We start from the raw sequence: 22,140 nt of genomic DNA, 5'->3' as shown, positions 1-22,140 counted from the left end.
GGATAGGTCTTTAGTGAAGACCCACTAACAACACTTTAAGTTAGGGTTTGGGTAGCACTCGTAAGATCACTCCAGAACTCTGGGGAAGCTCTTACCATGTCCCCATGCTCTTGAAGGTGTGGCAGGTGAGACTGTGACAGGGGTTCATGGAGCAACTGAAGGAGGGCAGGATTAGCTCAGCCACTAAGAACTACCACAGCTGCTTCAGGACCCATCCTGTTATAGGGTCCTGGGTGCCAGAATCAGACTTTGGGGCCCTGTGCCACCCTTGCCCAGCTCTGCATGTTTGGATTGGGCCTTGCTCACCTGCCCTAGCTGGATGACATGGTGCTGGGAGCCAAATCTCACTGCAGGTTAGGTACCCCTGCTTTAAACTATGATCACTGCCCTTCCTTTTTTTGGTTGGCTTGGCTGCCTTTTGCTTTTGATCCCTCCCCCATCTCCACAAAAGGATTAGGAGCTAAACTCAGTGCACACTTAAACTATGTCACCATGCCTAGATTTCCTCCCCATGACTTGTCAGGGGACTCAGTATTGTCCCTTGTCTAAGTGTATTTTAAAAGTGTTTCAGCAGCACAGCACAGTGAAGCTAACAGAAGCCGTGCAGTTGCATCCCAATCCACCTCTTGGAAAGTTTGCCTTGATTACAAGCCATCCAATCCACATCCACTGCCTCCCATGGCAGCAATACTGTTGAAGAATTCCAGGTTACTTAAAAACTCCTTCAAAAACCCATGTTGGCCATCTCTAATCAAATTACACTTTCCAAGCTGTTCATTCCCCAAATCTCATAAAATGGTTTCTAATATTTTTCCCACAACTGGTGTTAAACTATAATTGCTTGCTATATCTTTTGCCCCTTTTGAATAATGGGTGTTAGATTTGCCACTTTATAGTCCTTGGGAATGTGACCTGTCATTATAAAACTTCTAAAAATATCAGTTAACACTTCACAATTTTTTCCTCCTTTTATTTCTTTTAACAGCCAGGGATGTACCCTCTCTGGACCAGATACCTGATCTGTCTTTGAGCATAAAACCTTCCGGCAATAATTTCTGTAGTCATTTGCACACTAACACCTTTAGCATGCCTGGAAATAGAACGCCAGATACAGTACTCACTTGTGTAAATTGGCATCACTCCATTGGTTTCAAAAGACCTACTCCAGATTATACCAATTGAGGTATGGGCCCAGAATTTCAAGAGACCTGTTCTTCATCTGCTTCCTTCCTCAGTAAACCCTAAACACCATAGGTATTAGTTCGAGTACTTCTCAGACAAACACTTACTCAATAAGGTTTGCTATTAAAATGGATTTTTTCACTCAACTGTTTTAGACTCTAAATCTGGGGGAAAGCTGAAAATACCTCGACCTTTATGCACGTAAGGAGCAGCACAGTTAATTAGAGATCTTTCATGATGTACTTATCTATCTTTCTGAACTGGGATTTCATTTTGTATGTTCAGAGCTACTGAGCATTCCCTGATTCCAAATGGGGTCACAGTCAACGGCAGTTGCAGAAACTCAGAAAAATCAAGTCCTTGGCAAATGGATTTGTGAGGATTCTACAGGCAGAGGCTTGTCTTCTGGGGTCCGAGACAAGAACTGCATCCGCCTATGGAAATTAATAGGCAAGAATTTTTGTTAACACCCACTGAGAACACATCTCTATATTCTCAGAAACTCCCCTGTCCTTTTCTCTCTCAGATGGGTAAAATCTTTGGAAGCACTCCAGTGCTTGAAGACTTAAGGACACAAATACACATGCCTGATGCCTGCTCAGATGTGTTCTAGTTAGAGCCGACTCAATTAACTGAGTCTGCTGGAGCGTTCTAATTAGAACGCTCCAGCAGTCTCACGTGTATTCAGCATCCCTGTGCTTCAAAATGGTGGCAGAGGCACTTTAAAGTTCGTCGAATGAGATTTAATTTAAAGTGCCTCCACCGCTGTTTTGAAGCATTGGCACACTAAATACCCAAGACACTGCAGGTGCTTTAACTACAGTGGCTTCCCAAAGTCGCTCTAATTAAATTGCTCCCCCCGCTCCTCCCAAACCCCAGAACACATGTAAAGATACCTTAGTTTCTTAAGTCACACACTTTGGAAAGTTTTCCCTAATTGTTTTCTCTAAATTATTTATCTCCTTGGTGTAACTTCCTTTGTAACCTTATTAATTGACATTGCAAATCTACCATGGAATAGTTTTACAGCCTTTTTCCGAGTTAGGGATTGTCAAAGCTCCTTATGAAGCAAAAGTTGGTAACTCTGTGGAGCAACTCTGTTCCGCATACCTTCCCCCCCAACCCCTAGCAGACAAACCTCAGTTGGTTCCCATGCAGCCCCATTATAAGCAATAGAGTTGTACTAATGCTCTCTTACAATAGATCAGTCTCAGAGGGTGAATGCTCTATATTCAGAAGTGTTGCTGAAACTCTTGCTGTAGGCTGATCCTATGACCTTTTCCTACCATCTTTAATGCGCAGTGTTATGTGATTCCTAATGGCACTTGTTTTGAAGTTGGACAGGGCAGAGGTCAAGGTCTGGAATGTCACCAGGGCTGCTGCTTACCAAGGAAAGGCAATTAGACGATTGTCTAGACAACTGGGCTTTGTGCTGTGCGATACGCATGTAATTGACTCTCAGAGGTGATATAAACAAGATGCTCCAGTCATCCAGGCTTCTTCCTTCAGCCACCTCCTCCCATTCATTTAAATCCATCATGCTGTCTCTGTACGTGTCTGTTAAATAGTCTTTGCCTTCAGTTTCCTTTCTCTGTATTTGGCAGCACGGTGCTGTGAATCAGAGAGGAAAAATCAACTCAGCTGGAGGTTTAAAGAGGCACCTAACTCCTGTACACTTATAACAGGATTGGGGATCCTAAATGTTCCTTGTGTTTTGGAAAAAAAGCAAAAACAAACTCCCTTGACATCAACTTATGTTCAAGTCATTAAGGTAACCACAGATTATGAGCCCTGTACATTTTTGTAAACATCTAGTAGACAAAACTTAGGTTTCCCCCCAGCTTTTCCTTGCCAAAATGAAAGGCCAGTGGAAAAAAACCACCCATCTTGTTAGCTTTTAGCACAAAATGTGTTAAGCACTTGTAAGAAAAAGTAAGGTTAAGCTCACCAAAGGAGCAGTGATTGCAGCTACAGGTCCCCCTTTTACACAAGGATTCAGATGCTACATCACTGACTTGAAAGGATTTGAACCTATGTTTCCCAGAAGATTTTCCTGACCACCACTAAGAGGCGTTGTGAGGCAGGGCTTCTTTTGTTTTTTCTGTTGGTACTATTCAATTTGTACTTATGTACCCACCAAAACAAATGACAGAAAAATAAAAGTCTCTACATGCAGGGTTAGGACACTCACATGGGAGACAGGACACCGAGGTACCAGTCTTTGTTATATCGAACATGTACTTATACAGAGCGGAAGAGGATCAAACAGGAGTGATTAAGAGCACCTCTATAATGCAGTGATTAGGCCAATTGTGTAAGTGATGGGAGATACAGATTCAACCTCTCCGGCAGAGGAGAGAATAGAACCTGGCTCTCTTCCATCCTCGTCAGCGCTCTAATCCCTGAACTATGGGTTAAAAATGGTGTGGGTGTGCCCGTTCTCCCCACTTTTTTGTTCCCATCTGAAACTATTAGTCAAATTGACAAACAATTTTGGGATGAACAAAACCTTAATCACTTACTGGAAAAAAATTCCCCTATTTCTACTCAAGAGTGCTTCCCTGCAGCTAATTTTAAGTTTCCTTAAATGCCTATAATAGTTATGGCAATGCTATGTAACTGATAATGTACTAAGATTATGAAAGAAATATGCCCAGATTGTAATGCCCAGATCTGGATTTTAGATGCCAAAAAGTTTGATGAATATTCAGATATGGAGTTTGCATTAAAAAAAAAGTTTAATTTGTGAAATGAACTTTCAAGGCTGAATTTCAAAATGTCTCCATCTTCACAGAATCATATAGAAAATGAAGGTTGGAAGGTACCTCAGGAGGTCATCTAGTTCAACCCCCTGCACAAAGCAGGATCACCTCCAACTAGATCATCCCAGCCAACGCTTGGTCTAGCTGGGTCTTGAAAACCTCCAAGGATGAAGATTCCACCACCTCTCTGCATAACCTGTTCTAGTGTTTTACTACACTACTAGTGAGAAAATTCTTCCTAATATCTAGCCTAAAATTCCCTTGCTGCCACGTGAGACTGTTCTTTCAGTATCTCCATGGCTTGCTTTCAAGCAAGAATAAATGTAAAAATAGGAACATCTTGCATTTCTTTTCAAATTATCTAAAAAAAGAGCTCCTTTTCAAATTATCTCAAAAAGTTTTACAACTATTATGGACCCAGTACAGCAAAGCACTTAAACACAGGCCTAGAGTCCTATTGATTCCAACAGAATATATTTAAATGTTTTTGCTGAACTAGGGACAAAACCATTAAAATTTACATGCCTGTAAGGCAGGGATGATCTTCCCCATCTTACAGATAAGAGGGAAAGCAAGCTTGCAAAGAAATTGATTTAAACTTACTGTGTGATTGTTGGCATCTCCAAATTAAATACACAAGAGTCCAAAATTAACAGATTTCAGGCAGACCTGAGTTAAAGAAAATTTCACATTTTCTTTCATTTTTTCCTACAGAAACAAGACCATCTGGAAAAAAAGGAAAGCACCAGGAGTGAATGTAAGTAGCTTAGAAAACCAGCTTAACTAACAATTAATTATCTTGCTCCTTGAATGGGCACTGAGTTCCAGTTCCAGTCCAGGCAAGCCAGTTTATTTATACAAATGGGCACTAACAAACTAAAGCCAACCCTTGCTTCTGCATGCATGACAAACTTCATCTAAAGGGAAACCAGGTTTACAGAATGCAAGACTTTTTCTATCTGCAAGCAATCATGTAGGCATTTTACAGAACGCTTTTTCTAGATATACCTTCGAAATTTGATGGCCTGTGGATGTTTCCTCCCAATTCTTCACCCAGACTTTGGAAGAACACAGTAAGTGTCTCAAGAGAACATCCTTCAGGTTTTATATTGAACTCACCCACATGTAAAGGGAGGCATCTTTTTTATCCCTGTACAGCACAGACACCATCAATAAAATTCACAATTCTCTCTATCTCACTGTCATGCCTCACTGCTTTGATTTAAGAAGTTCCAAATAATTTGGGATGTAACAAAACCTTAAGCAAAGGCAAATTCCCTCTTACATCATCCAAAGGTTGACTATATCCCAGGCAAGGACACATCCAGGATACGTTTTATTTACTTTCCTTAAATAAAGCTCAGTGGAACAGTTGACTTGTCAGATTAATTGGTCTGAAAACTTCTTGAAAAGTACAAAACAACTCCTGCTCTGCAAAGCCAGGTCTGCATTTATTATTTTCCAAACTTGCAAGTCACTTCCTTTCTCACTAATCACACTGAGATAGGGCAATAATGTAAAACGTGGAAATAAATTGAGGGTGTCATTCTAAATCAGTGTTTCTCAACCCATGGTACGCATACCCCGGGGGGTATGCAAGACACAGATAGGGGATACGCGGGTGCTACATTCTGGTCTTTGCCTGTTTGGGCCGGAAGTTCTGGCTGCCGCCCCACCCACCATGTCTGGTATGCCACGGCTTTCACTCCCCAGCATCAGTGTGCCAGGGGATAGGGAAGGAGGCCCCGCGCAGGCTGCTTTGCCCTGGGCTGCGGTGGAAAAAGTGGGACTCGGCTCATGGCTGCAAAACCGGAAGTGCCACGGTGGGACTTCCGGTTTTGCTTTTGCCAAGTTGACTGGCAAGGGGTACATAAGATACCAAAGGTTGAGAACCACTGTTCTAAACTATCAAATGTAAAACTCCTGTTTGTGAGATTCAGAGGCTTCTCAATGTGTAAGAAGCGTGATCAGCCTCCCTAGATTAGAAACTGTGGGTGGCTTAAAACCTGATTTAGTGCTGTTCCTTCTATGCAAAGGAGTCCTGGCCCTCAAGTCCTGCCTAGCATGGATTTAGATATTCTATTAAAAATGGGGAAAACATGCACTTGAAAGACATCTTGTTACAATATTCTTAGTTGTCTAGACCAATGGTACTCAACCTAGACTTAGAAGAGCCCAACAAAATGATCAGACACTTGATGAGAATTTTCAGAGGTAGAGAAATTAATAAAAGGCAAAGGGTGAATTTTCAAAAGACTCCCCAGTTATTTTAGATGCTGAGTTCCAATGGAAAAGGTGCAGGGGAAACATGGAGTTCAGCCCAGGCTAATTTGCCCTACTAAGAAGTGTGATAAATGACTACGTTGCTCTTGGTATCTGGCTCAGGTCTGTCTACGCTATACTACATTGCAGTCACTTGCATGCATAACCTGACTAGATGCATGCTTAGATGTCATGGACTTAAGGGTCTAACCAGTTTAGAGCCTTTTATAAATTCCACAAGGCATGTGTCCATTTAACTTTTTTAAATCTGGGCCCTGTTGGATAGGAGGAGCAACACGTGTAACTTTTTATCAATAACAGAAACAGACAGTCAGGCTCTGTTTAACTTTCCTCTTCCTCAAAATTAAGAGTATGGGGAAATTCAAAGGCAAATTTAACAATGATACAAGAAAAACATTAACCTATCTTGCCATGAGACAAAGTGGTAATATAAAAAAAGGGGGATTCAGAAGATGAGACAAGGAACACCACCAAAGGAAGCTTTTCAGTTCTAGTGGAACAGGAAGCTCTACAATTCAATCTTAACTTTGGCCTGTTGAACTCTAAGTCACAGGAGACAAAGACATGATTTTTTATGTTCTGTGTCTGCAAACTGCCTCCCACTGTGGGATCCTAGGCTACGGCCATGGCTCCTTGGCACTACTGTAGTAAAAACACCACGTACTACTACTAATAGACAGATGCTGTCACATATCAGCAATCTGTGGGTACAATAACCAGCTCCAGGTAACTGAAAGCTGTAGCTTTTAATATAACTTGTACTAAATGTGTGTGATGTTCCACATGTAATAAACCTCTTACACAGTTTTGTAGCACTGGTCTTCTCTGCCTCTTCATACCACTGGGGTATAATAGCTTCCCCTGCCCCTCAGACCATAATGTGCAGCTTCCCTGCATCTCTCTTCTCTGTACTCTCTTCCTTTTTAAAACAAAAATTTAAGGTGGAAATCATCTTTTCTCCCTTGTCTGTGCCTTTCAGTTTCTTTCCCCCTCTGCTGCTGTTTAACTCATTGACTGAATTAATTTAACCCCCAAGTGCTTTGGGTGAAGAGATTTTCTGAAACAACTGAAATAATATAAAGTCTCTAGGTCTTGTGCCATTGGAAAGGCTTTAGCATAAATGAGAATCTGGCCCTTACTATGACAAAATGGCTCTTTGACTGATAAAAGTTCAATGCCTCCGAGGTAGACTAAATATCCAAGTATCCTGAACAGTGGAGAAATTATTCTTGGACTTCTATGAAAAAGACACTCCGTCATTTTCCTCACACACGCTTCTTACCAAAATCACTTCTTTTTTTTCTAAAATGGTGTTTTATTAGAAAATAGTGAAAGCTAAGTAGATTCTAACATGGTGGCTTGGCATTTTGCTGTAAAAGACGACTGTTGGGTGGTGGGTGGGAGAAAAACTTAGTAGAGAAATAACATTTGCGGTCCTTATCTTCAAAGCTGCTTATGTTGTGGACTTGGGTTACCTAAAGTTCTAGGATATGGCTACAGTCAGCTGCTCAATTTCTCTGACCCAGTGGAATGATACAGAGAAAGGTGAACTTTTGAGGAAGCCAACCTGAAACTATGCAATTATGTCCTGCAGAATACAAAATCAGCCAATAACCCCACCAAATTCTATGCCAAGTTCAAAGTGCAGTTCTTCCCAATCAAAAGTATGTAAGAGAAAGACCCAGTGGAGTTCAGTGGAAGAGAAATCAACTGGGACTCTGGAGAGTTAAATTTTATTCCCAGCACTGCAACTGATTTATTGTGTCACTTTAAGCAAATCACTTCCAGCGTCTGTTTCCCTTCTCAACCTTTGTCTATTTTTGACTTTGTCTTATCTCGGCTTTTGGACTTTGACTAAACTCCTTGGGACAGGGACTCTCTCTTGCTGCACATATACGTGTAGGGTGACCATATGTCCTGGTTTAGCCAGGACAGTTTCAGATTTAAGAGGGTGGTCTGGGATGGCCGTGGAGAATTATAATGGACATCCCAGAAACAGGGCACAATCTGGCCAGGAGTTGGAGCAGTGCGGGGTAGGGGGCAGTGTCCCATATGTCCCAGATTTCCTTATGGTCAGCCTATATATAAGGCACCCAGCACAACAAGATGTCAATCTCCGTTGGAGCTTTTCAACTCTTCCATAACACCTACACATACAATATCTATGTATAGTTATATCTACACCCATTCTCCCTCTCCTCTGTCATTGGGCTGAGGGAGAGGGAAGAGAAGCCAAGTAGGAAAGAACAAACCACATACAACTGATGCCAGTTACTTCATTTAAAAGTATGTGGACACAACAGTGTTTGGTGTAGAATAAGAACTTATTTTGGTCTGTGCTCTTTGAAATAGGTGACCTAGGACCTCTTCTTCCCTCATCAGCAATTTCTAAATTTCAGCTGATTTAAAAGGCTCTGCAAGAAGCAAAATGCTATTCACCTATCAGTGCCAAAAGAGAAGACCTTGTATCAGAGACACGTCTGTCACCTTCTGATGCTCTGAGCAAATTGACCCCCGAGCCAGCCCTCTTCTTGCTAGCTGTTTCCTTTCAAAGCAGTAAATGGGAAGTAGGGCTGAGGAGCTAAGCCAAGCTAATTTGTCTGGTTATTATTTGATTGAAAGGTGATACTGCACGTTTAAATAGTTTATCCCCTTCTTGTTAGTGGCATCATTCAATCAGGACGACTAAGCCTTCTAGTGAACGGACTGCAACTACCAAGGGAATTACTCACTCAAACCAGGAAATGTGGGGTTTGTTAGTTCAAACAGCATCTGTAGGAAGCTGGTAAACAACAGCTGAGATGATGAAAGATCAAATCAAGTCCTTGCTTTGAAGTAAAAGATATTAAAACCATGAGTGTAACAATTCTTATTATAGCTCAGCCCCCTGCCTGCCAAGCTTCAAGAACATGATGTGTTTTTTCTAGCTGCATAACAAGCTATATAATAAAAATCCATAAAAATATCAACAAGGCACTCAAAAGTGACATGAAAAAGCAACCAAGGCCTATTTCTGGTGATGCTACCATTAAAGGCAATTTGTTATTTTACTTCTGGAATGAAATGAAACATTCTTTTGGGCCAACAGTGACATTTTTATTTTTGGAGGCTAAGATATGTTGTCATCTGGGTGGGCATATTACAAATACCTAAAGATAGAATTATCAGCATCATTTGTACAATGATACCATGTCAACTGGTTTACTTACAGACAGGAAGAGGCAACATATTCAAAGTGAGATACCCAAGTCACTTAGGTCTATGGCCCATTTAAAAAAGTGACTTACATTTTAAAAAGGTATTTATGCATCTGAAAAGACTTACAAAAGCACTGAGCAAGTTAGGTGCCCAGCTCTGATTTGAGTTGAATTCATGTTTCTAGTGTTCAAATCCATGCTGAAAATAAGGTGTAGGGACTTTTGAAAATTTGACTAAAGCTTCCTAGATCCTACCTCAAAAAAAAAAAAAGACAAAAGCGAGAGAATGGGAGATGACTTTCTCTACATCAGGGGTCAGCAATGTTTTTGGGCAGTGCGCCAAAAACACCCGTGAACTCAACTTCTAAGAGGTTGGCATGCCAGAGACGGATATGGGGAAGCCATGAGGAGCCCAACCCTTGTTGTAGGAGTGCAGCCCTGGCCCCTTCCCTGCTGTTCGCCCCAAGGCACATGTGCCAAGCAAAATGCTTTTGAATGCCACACTCTGGCACCCAAGCCAGGGGTTGCCTACCCCTGCTCTACATGCAGTCATTAACTTTTGTACTTAAGCAGTGCAAAACATACCCACTTGCACTTCACAAGCACCATTTAATTTAGTTAAACCAGAAGGCTGGACGATAACAACAATGCCTGGTCCTTGTATGCATGGGTCCAGTGGGTAGGGCACTAGACCAGGGCTCAAAAAACCCAGCTTCTATTCTTCAGCATGTCACAGATCTGATGCAAGGTTTTGAACAGGTAATTTAATTTCTCTTAGCCTTCTCCGGTGAAACTGACACAATGGTTATGTGCAAACATTTCCTGTACCTGATCTACAATCACATCTTACTTCAAGTAAGAAGTATTTGCATCCTCATCTGCATATAAATGCTTGGAGGGTTCCAGGACTTACAAGAAGAACACCCAGTTCCAGTCACTGGTAGGGGGCTAATTAGCATGTGACTCCTTTGTGGGGGTATCTGGAATACACGCACATCCCGAGCAGTGCTGGTCTGTGGGGTAACCATAGCTTGAGATGCTGCTGACTCTGCTGGGGCCCAGACCAATGAACTATATGCTAAATCATCAGCCTTTTGACTCTGGACTAATATCATGCACAGTGGGAGCATCTACACAAGACAGTTACTGTACAGTAGGCTAATTAGCTGTGTAGTACATGTCTCGGTGTCAGCATATGTGACCCTATTAAACTGGAATAAACTTATTTACTTTGCAGCAGCATACATGTAGATCCTGGAGGGGCTGCCTGGGGCATGAGGGTGCCTCAATCTGGAGGCTGCCTGCTAGTTAACCCCACAATGAAGCTCCCTTATGCCCTAGCCAACCCCCCCGCAGCACTTAGAGCCAGGGGGCTCCCTGGGATCCCCTGCCAGCTGGGGCTACTCGGCCCCAGCTCAACATGCTATAATCCCAGGCGCATGTGCAGACACATGCCTGACAGCGATAAGCTCCGGAGCTTATTGCTGCACATTAACAGGTATGTGTAGACATGCCAGGTTTTGTAGCATGTATAAGTAGGTACACAAAAGTGGTGTTTAAAAGTGTTGTTTATGGAATACCTGTACTGAAATTTGCAGCAGTCAGGCTAGGGGCTAGAGCCAGTAGTTTCATGCTCCCCTTTGCAGTTTCTGCCCTCTTCTCTGGCCCTTTCCCCCACCTTTACTATCATATGCAGCTCACTCCCAAATGGTGGCTTGGGAGGGAAGAGAGCCTGAACAGGGTTTGACAGTAAGGAGAAGGAAGGCCACAGGGGGAAGACTTAGAGGGGGTAGGGGACAAGGAAGCCACTTGACTCCCCCCAGCCACTATTTTCCCTACCATAGTAGTGGAAGGGAAATGAATTCAAGACAATACTCTAATATATAGATTCTATAACTGGAAAATTATAAAAAAATTGTAAATTTTTCAAATATAGAACTTAATCATTGGTGGGTCATCGTTTATTGAGTGAATATGGTACTTTCTCATTGTATGTGGAGCAGGACAATACAGAATTATGTTCTTTGTTTCTTTAGAGCTCAATACAACAGCATGTTAGACTTTAGCTGGTGATATATGTACTAGCCCCCTTTGCAAACATTAACACAGAACATGGAATCATAGAAAATTAGGGCTGGAAAAAAAAAACAAAAACTCAGGAGGTCATCTAGCCGAACCCCCTGCTCAAAGCAGGACCATCCCCAACAAAATCATTCCAGCCAGGGCTTTGTCAAGCTGTGACTTAAAAACCCACCAAGGATAGAGATTCTACAATCTCTCTAGGTAACCAGTTCCAATGCTTCATCACCCTCTTAGTGAGAAATTTTTTTTCTAATATCCAATCTAAACTCCCGTTGCTGCAACTTGAGACCACTGCTGCTTGTTCTGTCAGCTACCACCACTGAGAACAGTCCAGCTCCATCCTCTCTGGAACTATACTTCTGGTAGTTAAAGGCTGCTGTTAAATCCTCACTCAGTATTCTCTTCTCCAGACTAAATAAGCCCAGTTCCCTCAGCCTCTCCTCAGAAGTCATGTGCCCCAGACCCCAAACCATTTTTGTTGGCTTCAGCTGGATTGTCTCCAATTTGTTTACATCCTTTCTGTAGTGGGGGGCCCAAAATTGGACACAGGACTCCAGATGTGGCCTCACCAGTACAGAATAGACAGGAATAATCACTTGCATTGATCTGATGGCAACACTCCTACTAATGAAGCCCAGTATGCTGTTAGCATTTTTGGCAACAAGGGCACACCATTGACTCATATCCAGATTACTGTCTACTGTAACCTCCAGGTCCTTTTCTGCAGAGCTGCTACTTAGCCAGTTCACAGATTCATAGATTGTAGAGTCAGAAGGGACCACAATGGATCATTGTGTCCAACCCCCTGCCCCAGCAGGAAAGAAGACCAAGGTCAGATGACCCCAGCCAGGTGACTATCTAGCCTCCTCTTGAAGACCTCCAAGCTAAGCGATAGCACCACCTCTCTTGGAAGCCCGTTCCAGATCCTGGCCACCCTTACTGTGAAAAATTTCTTCCTAATATCCAACCTAAATCCACTCTCAACTAGTTTACACCCGTTATTCCTAGTCCCATTCAGCAAGGGACACACACTTTCCTTGATCCTCCTCTTGTTGTTGACATACTTGTAGAAACCCTTCTTGTTACCCTTCACGTCCCTTGCTAGCTACAACTCCAACTGCACTTTGGCTTTCCTGATTTCATAGTTGCATAGACGCTAGGGATGGAAGAGACCTCGAAGATCATCAAGTCCAGCCCCCTGCCGCAGGGGCAGGAAGTCAGCTAGGGTCAAAGGATCCCAGCAAGATAAGCACCCAAATGTTTCTTGAAAGAGTCCAGAGTAGGTGCCTGCACCACTTCTGGAGGGAGTCTGTTTCCAGTCTTGGGGACTCGGACAGTAAAGAAAATGTTCTTATGCCCAGCCTGAAACGGCCTTGGAGGAATTTATGACCGTTGGTCCTTGTTTTACCTTGGGGTCCTCTGGTGAACAGATGTTCTGCCAGATCCTGATGTACACTTCTTATAGGCAGCCACCAGGTCCCCACTGAGCCTGTGTTTTTCCAGGCTGAAGAGTCTTATAGCTCTCAGCCTCTCTTCATAAGGCCTATTCTCTTGCCCTCTGATCATGCGTGTGGCTCTCCTCTGGACTCTCTCAAGCTTCTCAACATCCTTCTTGAATTGAGGAGCCCAGAATTGGATGCAGTACTCCAGCTGCGGCCTCACCAAGGCTGAGTACAGTGGGAAGATGACATCCTGAGATTTACTTGAGAAGCATGTAAGCCAGAGTTTGGTTAGCTTTACCAGCTGCAACATCACATTGGCGGCTCATGCTCATCTTGCGGTCAGTCATGACCCCCAAGTCTCTTTCAGCAGTGCTGCTAGCAAGCGTAGCACTGCTTAGCTTATAAGCATGCTGCGGGTTCCCCCCACCACCCCCTGCCCACCCCGAGGTGAAGCACCTTACATTTATCGGTATTGAACATCATTAGATTTGTATCCGCCCACTTACTAAGTTTATCAAAGTCAGCCTGGATCACTAGCCTGTCCTCAGGTGTGGACACTATGCCCCAAAGTTTAGTGTCGTCAGCAAACTTAGCCAGTGTGCTTTTGACACCAATGTTCACATTACTGATAAAGATGTTAAAGAGAACTGGTCCAAGAACAGAGCCTTGGGGGGATGCCACTGGTCACAGAGCACCATAATGATTCACTACCATCGACCACTACTCTCTGGGTCTGACCTCGGAGCCAATTACCCAGCCATCGAACTGTGGTATAGCTGAGGCTACAGTTGGCCAATTTTTCCACGAGGAGGTCATGGGACACCAGATCAAAGGCTTTTTTAAAGTCCAGATATATGACATCAATCTCTTCTCCCTTGTCCAGGTGGTATGTCACCTGGTCATAGAAGGAGATGAGATTGGTCAGGCAAGACCTTCCCATGACAAAACCATGCTGGCTATTCCTCAGGATGTTGCCCTCAGCCAGCTTATCCAGAAGGGTCTTTTTGATCATTTTCTCCAGAATCTTACCGGGGACTGAGGTCAAGCTGACTGGCCTGTAATTCCCGGGATCTACTTTCCGCCCTTTCTTGAAGATGGGTACTACACTGGCCTTCTTCCAGTCTTCAGGTTCTTCACCTGAGCGCCATGAGTTTTCAGATATTTTTGCCAATGGTTGGGCTTCTTGAGTACTCTAGGGTGGAATCTCTCAGGACCAGCTGACTTGAAGGTGTCCAGCCTCTTAAGGTGATCCTTTACTAAATCAACACCAATGCTGGGTTGATTTAGTAAAGGATGGCCCTCACCGTGGCCATCTTGCTAGGCATCTTGCTAGGCAGGGCAGTCCCACTGGACTGATGAAAGACTGATGCGAAGTACCCATTAAGTAGATTGGCCTTTTCCTGGGTGTCAGTTATCAGCTCTCCCATTTGGTTCAGCAGGGGTCCAATGTTACCCTTGCTTTTTTTCCCAACTCCCTACATATCTGAAAAAGGACTTTTTCTTGTCCTTGATATGTGAAGCCAGGTGGAGCTCGGTTGCAGCCTTGGCTTTCCTGATCCACTCCCTGCAGGTACGGACCAGTGCTGAGTACTCCTCCTTGGTGGTAATTCCAGCCTCCCTTCCTTTATAAGTCTCTCTTTTGAGGTGTAGGAGGTCTTCCAGTTCCCTGCTGAGCCAAGGGGGTTGCTGCGCCCTTTTGCTACCCTTCCTCCAAGATGGGATGGCCATCCATTGTGCTATCAGGATTGCTCCCTTGAGGAGCAACCACTCCTCTTGGACCCCTCTTCCTGTCGAGTCGTGGTCCCTTAGGGCCTCGACAACGAGCCTCCTGAGCTTGTTAAAGTTAGCTTTCCTGAAGTCGAGGACTTCTGTATTGCTGACAGACTTGCCAGCTTTGTGATGGATAGTAAAGGTGATCAGATCATGGTCACTATCACCCAGCTTCCCATCAATTCTTAGGTCACTGACTAGATCATCCCCTTTGGCCAGTAACAAGTCCAGCAACACTTTACCTCTTGTCGGCCCATAGACTTCTTGAGTCAGGTAGAGCTAGTCCACGCGCACGAGGAAGCTTTGTGACTGATCGGATTTGGCCGAGTGCTCTTCCCATGAGATGCCCAGGTAGCTCAAGTCCCCCATGACAACCATGCATCAAGAGCGTGCAGCCTCAGCCAGTTCCCTGGCAAATTCCTGGTCCAGCTTTTGTGTCTGGTTAGGAGGACTGTAGTAGACTCGTATCATGATGTCCCCTGTGCCACATTCCCCTAGTACTTGAACCCAGAGAGACTCCAGTCATCCTTCCTGGGTGCCAATATCAATTTGCAGGGACATGTAGCTGTCCTTGACATACAGAGCTACACCCCCACCCCCTTTTTATCTGTACGATCTCACCTGTACAGGGTATAGCCATCTATACCTGCGGCCCAGTCATAGGTGGAGTCCCACCGGGTCTCTGTTATCCCTGTGAGGTCATAGTCATTCTTGTTTAGCAGGAGCACCAGTTTCTCCTGTTTATTCCCCAGTGTCCCACTGGGGGCCCTTGCTTTCCCCACAGATCATTCCAGGGCTAGGGTAGGGGTGGGTTCCCTTCAATGCCTGAATTTACAAAGGTTGCCCAGTGGGCTTGCAGTGGCGATAACCCCGCCAACCCCCGGGGGATTATCATCCCTGCCTGCTCAAGCAATATTTTTATATTCCTCTAGTCATCTGTCCAAGCTTCCACTTCTTGTAAACTTCCTTTTTTTGCGTTTAAACTCGCTGAAGAGTTCTCTGCTAAGCCAAGCTTGCCACCCTCATTAAGGCTTCTTTAAGATACAAGACTCTTTTCCCTTTCAGACTCACCTCCCAGGGGATCCTGCCCATCAGTTCCCTGGGTGAATCAAAGTTTGCTTTTCTAAAGTCCAGGGTCCTTACTCAGCTGTTCTCCTTCCTTTCTTTCTTCAGGATCCTGAACTCAGTCATATCATGGTCACTGCTGCCCAAGTTGCCATCCACTTCTACATCTCCCATCCATTTCTCCAAGGATGGAGATTCTACAACCTCTCTGGGTAACCTGTTCCAGTGTTTTACTACTCTCCTAGTGAGAAAAGTATTTCTATTATCTAACCTACACTTCCCTTGCTGCAACTTGAGACCATTGCTTCTTGTTCTGTCATCTGCCAGCACGGAGAACAAACTAGCTCCATCCTCTTTCAAACTTCCCTTCAGGTAGTTGAAGCCTGCTATTAAATCCCCTCTCAGTCTTCTCTTCTACAGACTAAATAAGCCCAGATCCCTCAGCCTCTCCTCCTAAGTCATGTGCCCCAACCCCCTCACCATTTCTGTTGCCCTCTGTTGGACTCTCTCCAATTTGTTCATATCCTTTCTGTAGTGGGGGGCCCAAAACTGGGCACAGTACTTCAGATGTAGCCTCATCAGTGCTGAATAAAGGGGAATAATTACTTCCCTTGACTTGCTGGCAATGTTCCTACCAATGCAGCTAAGTATGCCGTAAGCCTTCTTTGCAAAAAGGGGCACACTGTTGGCTCATATTCAGCTTATTGTCCACTGTAACCCCCAGGTCCTTTTCTGCAGAGCTACTGCCTAGCCAGTCAGCATCCAGCCTGTACTGGTGCATAGGATTGTTCAGTCCTTATACAATGCAATAAAAAAAGTAATGCTATAAAAAAAAAATCTACTTTTAATTCGACTCTTGTTGCATTGTACACCAGGGCTGCATGCTTTACAAGTCTACCTGAGTGAAATAAAACATAAGACTTCCTGTATGTCTGTTCCATTTCTTAGGTTATGAGGCAGAGAAAAATCAGTAATTCTTTACATATAAATGTGAAAACTATTTTAGAACTCCCTGGCTCTTTATCAATATACATGCACATGTTTTTACCAGCTCTGAACTGCATACTGTTATAACGTGTAGAGGTACGCTTCTATGTCAACCTGCTTGTGTCAACTTGTTTATCTGACCATTTACAAAATTACCAGTTTTCCCCATGGGTGTGTAGGAAGAGGTATCCAGAGGATTGGACAGCCATTTGTTTGGAAGGGGCTGAAGAGTATAATACACAAACAACCTACCCAAAAAGTAATTTTAAGACTTCCCCCCATTTCTAATGCAATAGGTAAATTACTGCAGTCACACGTCAATGTGATATTTCATAGGTAGTCACAACTGTGCTTATGTAGTATTAAAAGAGACCATGAGTAAAAAAGACTAAATTGTACTCATTTCAGTAAATTCATCAAAATAAAATCCAAATTCCTTGTGGGCTGACATACAAGTAAACTTTCATGAAAATAACTGAATGCATTTTAATTCAAATGTCTTGTTATATCAGGCCTAATCTACATGCATATAGAAGATCTGTATTCCACTATATCTGTCAACAGCAAAACACACTCTCCACCAAAAAAAAAAAATAAAAAAAAATCAATATGTAATTAAAAATATTCCTTCTAAAGTAGTGGCAATCTGTCTTTTCCTTTGGCAAAGCAGAGAGCCAAATCCTTGCATAGTATGTTTATAAAAATAAATCTAAGTGGATATTCTCCAAGGTTGAGAAGGGAACACTGGGGAACTATATGCTACCTGAGGGAAAAAGAAAGAGCTGACATGAGTATTAGACATTGCATGAAGGCCACCGCCTCCTTCTCTCTACCCCTTCGCCTCCCAGCTTATTCTATGTACCTTATTTATCCGGATCCAAGATGATCCTGAATTTAAGACAACCCCTCAATGCTTAGATTCAGTGCATGGAAAAATTATCAATTTATAATTGGAATGTCATCTTAAATTTGTCCTCTACACTGCTGCAGTGGGGAGAGGTGGAAGGGGCAGAGGCAGCAGGGGTGCAGGCAGCAGGTCAGGGCTAGAATAGCAGTTGAAGCAGCTGCCTGCCCCACCTCCTGCCTTCTAATTGATTCCAAGATGAGGGACTTTCCCCCCCACCATGTTAACTGGAGGGAGAAACCTTGCCTTGCAATCAAGTAAATATGGCATGTACTGCTTTTGGAACACTTTAGGCATTGAGCTTGTGACCAGAGATGAATAGCCCCACTGACTTTTCTACACTAAAGAGTCTGCCCACATTAAGCTATTTGTAGGGTAAGGACCCTCTATAGATTTTAAGGAGGGAAAGAGCCATCAGATGATATAACATGATCTCTGGTTTAACACAAGCCAGTGACTTCCAGGCAGCTACCCCTGCATTTAGCCCAACAACTTGTGCTTGACTAAAGATTATGTTCCAGGAAGGCACATGATTTGAAGATAACCAGAGATGGAGAACACTACCACTTCTCTAGATACTACGTTCTGGTATTTAAATAGCCCTTCTTAGTGCATATTTGGCCAGGGAGGAGGGTAAATTTCATGCAGTTTAAACTGCATTCTAATTAGGACAACCCCCCAAAATAAACAATGTTGTTTCTTTTCTTATTCTTATTTATAACAACTCTAGATGTTCTCATTATCCATATAAACAGCTGCTCATGAATCCTACTGAACTCTTAGTCACAGTTCTTACACAATGGCAATGAGTTTCACAGAGTAATTGTTTTGCCCAAAATTTAGTGCAAGTCAGCACAGACAGACACCTCAAGCATATAAGGAACTTCAAATTCATAACAATATGCCAGTTCCCTTGTTTCAGATACATGTCCAATTTTATTGCAAATATTGCTCAAAAATATTAAAAGTTACAAAATACAGGTACATTGGTCAACCAATATTTTCCCTCCACTGGTATTTTCTGTATGCCACAAACTGTGCTGATGGATCAGCCAGTGTCATAATGAGATATAGAGTAAAATTTTGTAATGCAGTTGAATGACTTAGGAACCTTAAATTTATTTTCAGTCACTTAGAAGCTGAAAGTAAATGAGTTTCAATCTAAGCCCCAACCCCTGAAGCTTAAAAGAAAAAAATAACTTTTCTTTGCAATGAACATAGAGTGTCTAGAGTGGTTGTCATAATTTATATGCCTAGTCGACTATAGGAAGTATTATCCAAGAGCAATAATGCTCCCTTAAAGCTACTCAAGCTGCATATTGACTGGTTTTTGATATGACCCAAGTCCCAAGATACAGCTTCACCTGGAAGCAACCTATTTATTGGTCAATTAAATCACTTTGCAGGTACAGGATTCTCATGACCATTATTATGCATTACTTGTACTATGGTAATAGCTACAGTTCCCAAATGAAATTGTGGCCCTATGTTGCTAGCTGCACTACCACACACACATAGTAAGAGACAACTCCTACCTTGAAGACTTAATAGTATAAATAAAACAAAGAGCAATAAAAAGGAGGTGCTACAGAGAGAGGGCAAAGACCCCCCTATCCAATGCCTACTGAAGTCAACCGGAGTTGGATAAGCCTGGTGTGACTTTGCCCAGGTGACAGATGAAGTCTGTGGATGCACTGAGAACCATCCCACCTACCCAGCCCTGAACTTTAGGCAGCAGGTTATATCCTCCCTATTACATTTTTCTTTCTTCTTTTACAGCAGTGCTCCCTGCCCCCATCCCCTGCTCTGTTCTTTGGTGTAAAGAAGATGGCACTTTTCCTTTCCTAGCTGCGCTCTGTCAGCTCTTACTGCCACTTGGGATGTGCTGTCGCTTCCATGGAAACGGAGCCGTGAATCCTTTCCCAGAAAATGCCTCCAAACCCCCTTCCTTTTGTTTTGTTGTTGTTTTCAGGTGTGGTGTATGAGGGAACATATGTGTGCATGTGTGTGGAGCTGGGGGTACAGAAGCTGTGTTATTTATGTAAAAACATTTTGAATCACTTATCAGAGGCATTCCTGTATCGATGTATAACAACTTCTTTTTCAAAGCATTTCCTCTACTCAGTATGGAGCTCCTTTGACAGTGTTTGTCTCACATTTTGAGGACATGTGGGTATTAAAATATTCACCACTGTATCTGTATGTACAAGTAAAATAAACTGGTTTGACAACAGGAAGATTCACGCAGGTGTGCAGTGTCCGTTATGGTCGAAAAGAGACAGCATCCTGTTGTAATGAATAGGAAAGGAGAGTCTCAACTGAGGCTGCTATACCCAGTCATGGCTATGTGGCTCACACTCACACTGATTAACATAGCTTTCCTGGGGTCACCATGTGATGGCTGCCATTTTGGTCAATCCTGGGCATTGAACTGGAACTGAATGTAAGCATTTTTACAGAACATGCTACAATGCTAGGTTCTGTAGCTTTGTAGGTTATAACACATGCTGTCGGGGGACATACAATGCAGGCCAACCAGACAGGGACCCTTTGAATCCTGCACTAATTAAAGAGCCATGTAAAGGACTACTGAGGATAGCAGGACATATTGGGCCTGATTCTATTCCACATATTAGGTGCCCAAATGTGATCCTTTTCCACCCTGCTCAAGTCCCTGAAAACCTGGTAACATCTACTTTCATAACGTACAGTATTCTAAGTGTTAAGGCTAAATCACAAAAAAGCAGAATGGAGGAGGAGAGTCTGTGTTAATGGTTTTTCCAAGGACTCAAGCTGGGTGGAACAGAATCCTACTTTGCCACCCAAGAAGAAGGGGATCTAGCCTATCATGTTTGGTGATTACAATCAGTGCTTATCACCGCAATAATGCTTTTTCCTATTAACATTAACCAGGCAAAACTGCCAGCTCTGGTGCATTCCTTATTGAGACGGCTTGCTACAGGCCAGCTGGAGACTGGAACCATAGGACTGAGGAAATTCTTGATCTCATTATAGAATGAACAGTGTTGAACAAGTCAACACTATTGCTTTGAGTAGCTATCACACCTATTTTCTCCTGGCTCCACTCCCCTTTCGAAATGAACTATTTTAGGAGTATCATCACAGTAAACAGAACTGTTTACTTCCATCTCACTTTATGTGTCTAGCTGAGATTAAAACTAGAGAAAAATGTTTGGTTGCATGTTTCAATGAAAAGAAATTCAGACTCAGACTAGCGAAACATTTTCATAAATCCATGCTGAATTCATAAAACTGTTTTTGAAAACAATTAGAAACTGAAAAACAATTGAGAAACCATTAGAAAAAGTGTACAAATTTAGTTCTGGCATTTTAAAGAACAAAATATTTTGTTTATATTGAAGTGATGCTGTTAGTCCAAATAAAAATATGACCCACAGAAATCCTTGCCTCTAAAATAATGTGCATTTTGATTGAGAAAGTTGATGATAAAAAATATTTAAATTTAATTCAAAAAATGACAGAATGCCAACATTAATTGGTCAATTGTTATTTTGCCAGAAAATAATTTTCAATCTTTTTTTTTTAAATGTATTTGATAATTGGGCAAAAGAAACAAAAAAAAAACACAATTATTCACACACATCTAGGTGAAACTGGACCAAAGTTTAAAACAATCCAACCAACCAAATATGTATGTATGTATGTATGTATGTATTTATTTTCCACAAAGTCTTTGTTTAGTTACTGTCTTTTACAGAACAGAGGAAGTGAAACCTCCTATTTACTACTACAACACAGGAAAACAAAGTGCTTTGGATACAGTCCAAGGTCTGGGAATGGAATATGGAGTCTTTCACCTTATTCATGGACTTGAATCCTGCCCAGATTAGGGTGGGCAAAAATTGTTATTATATTTATTACTCTTCCCTTAACTCCTTCAATTTATCTAGTGGGTTCCCATCAGACACACAAAACCCACAAAGCACCACTTCCTTCTTCAGAGACCAGACTGTAATGAAAACCAAAGGCCCCTGTATTGGAAGCTGCTCTTTCCTGTCAGGAAAGAGGTGGAGCATTTTGGAAGATGGCAGCCTGTACTTTTTCAGTAGATCAATGAAAAACTCGTATCAGAACTTATTATAGCCATTACAGAGAGGAAGGATGCTGTTGCAGCTACGGGCAGGGAATTAACCCTCAAAAGATCTGAGTTTAGTTCTTGGGTCTGCAACAGAAGTGACATGCAGCCTCTAACTCTTGGTTCCTCATCTATAATATAGGTGTAATTACTCTTTCCTTTCTCTCACTGTTTGTCTTTCTCATCCACTTCAATTGTGGGCTCTGTGGAGTACGTAAAATTTTCAGAGTGCAAGAAATTTAGAAGCATAGTTTCTACCAATTAATTTAAGAGCCCAAGTTACTTTTGATAACGGGACTTATGTTCTTAATTTAGGGGCTTTTGAAATTTTTACACACACTCTCTTATT

General features: G+C 42.6%; 1 long non-coding RNA gene across 2 annotated transcripts in view; it reads right to left on the bottom strand.

Annotated features, from left to right (window-relative positions):
* Positions 1 to 904: 904 nt before the first annotated feature.
* LOC109281943 (uncharacterized) overlaps positions 905 to 22,140 on the bottom strand; it is a 78,835-nt gene continuing 57,599 nt past the window's right edge. For both annotated transcript variants that reach the window (XR_009463402.1, XR_002088770.2), the window contains exons 2-4: positions 4,548 to 4,670; positions 2,570 to 2,793; positions 905 to 1,616 (exon numbers count right to left, since the gene is read on the bottom strand). This is a non-coding gene — a long non-coding RNA (uncharacterized LOC109281943). The remainder of the gene's footprint in view (positions 1,617 to 2,569; positions 2,794 to 4,547; positions 4,671 to 22,140) is intronic.

This window comes from Alligator mississippiensis, chromosome 7 (genome assembly GCF_030867095.1).
Source record: "Alligator mississippiensis isolate rAllMis1 chromosome 7, rAllMis1, whole genome shotgun sequence".
Lineage (NCBI taxonomy): Eukaryota > Metazoa > Chordata > Crocodylia > Alligatoridae > Alligator > Alligator mississippiensis.
The sequence above is the reverse complement of the archived record's forward strand: the minus strand, read 5'-3'. Positions and strand labels throughout refer to the sequence as shown.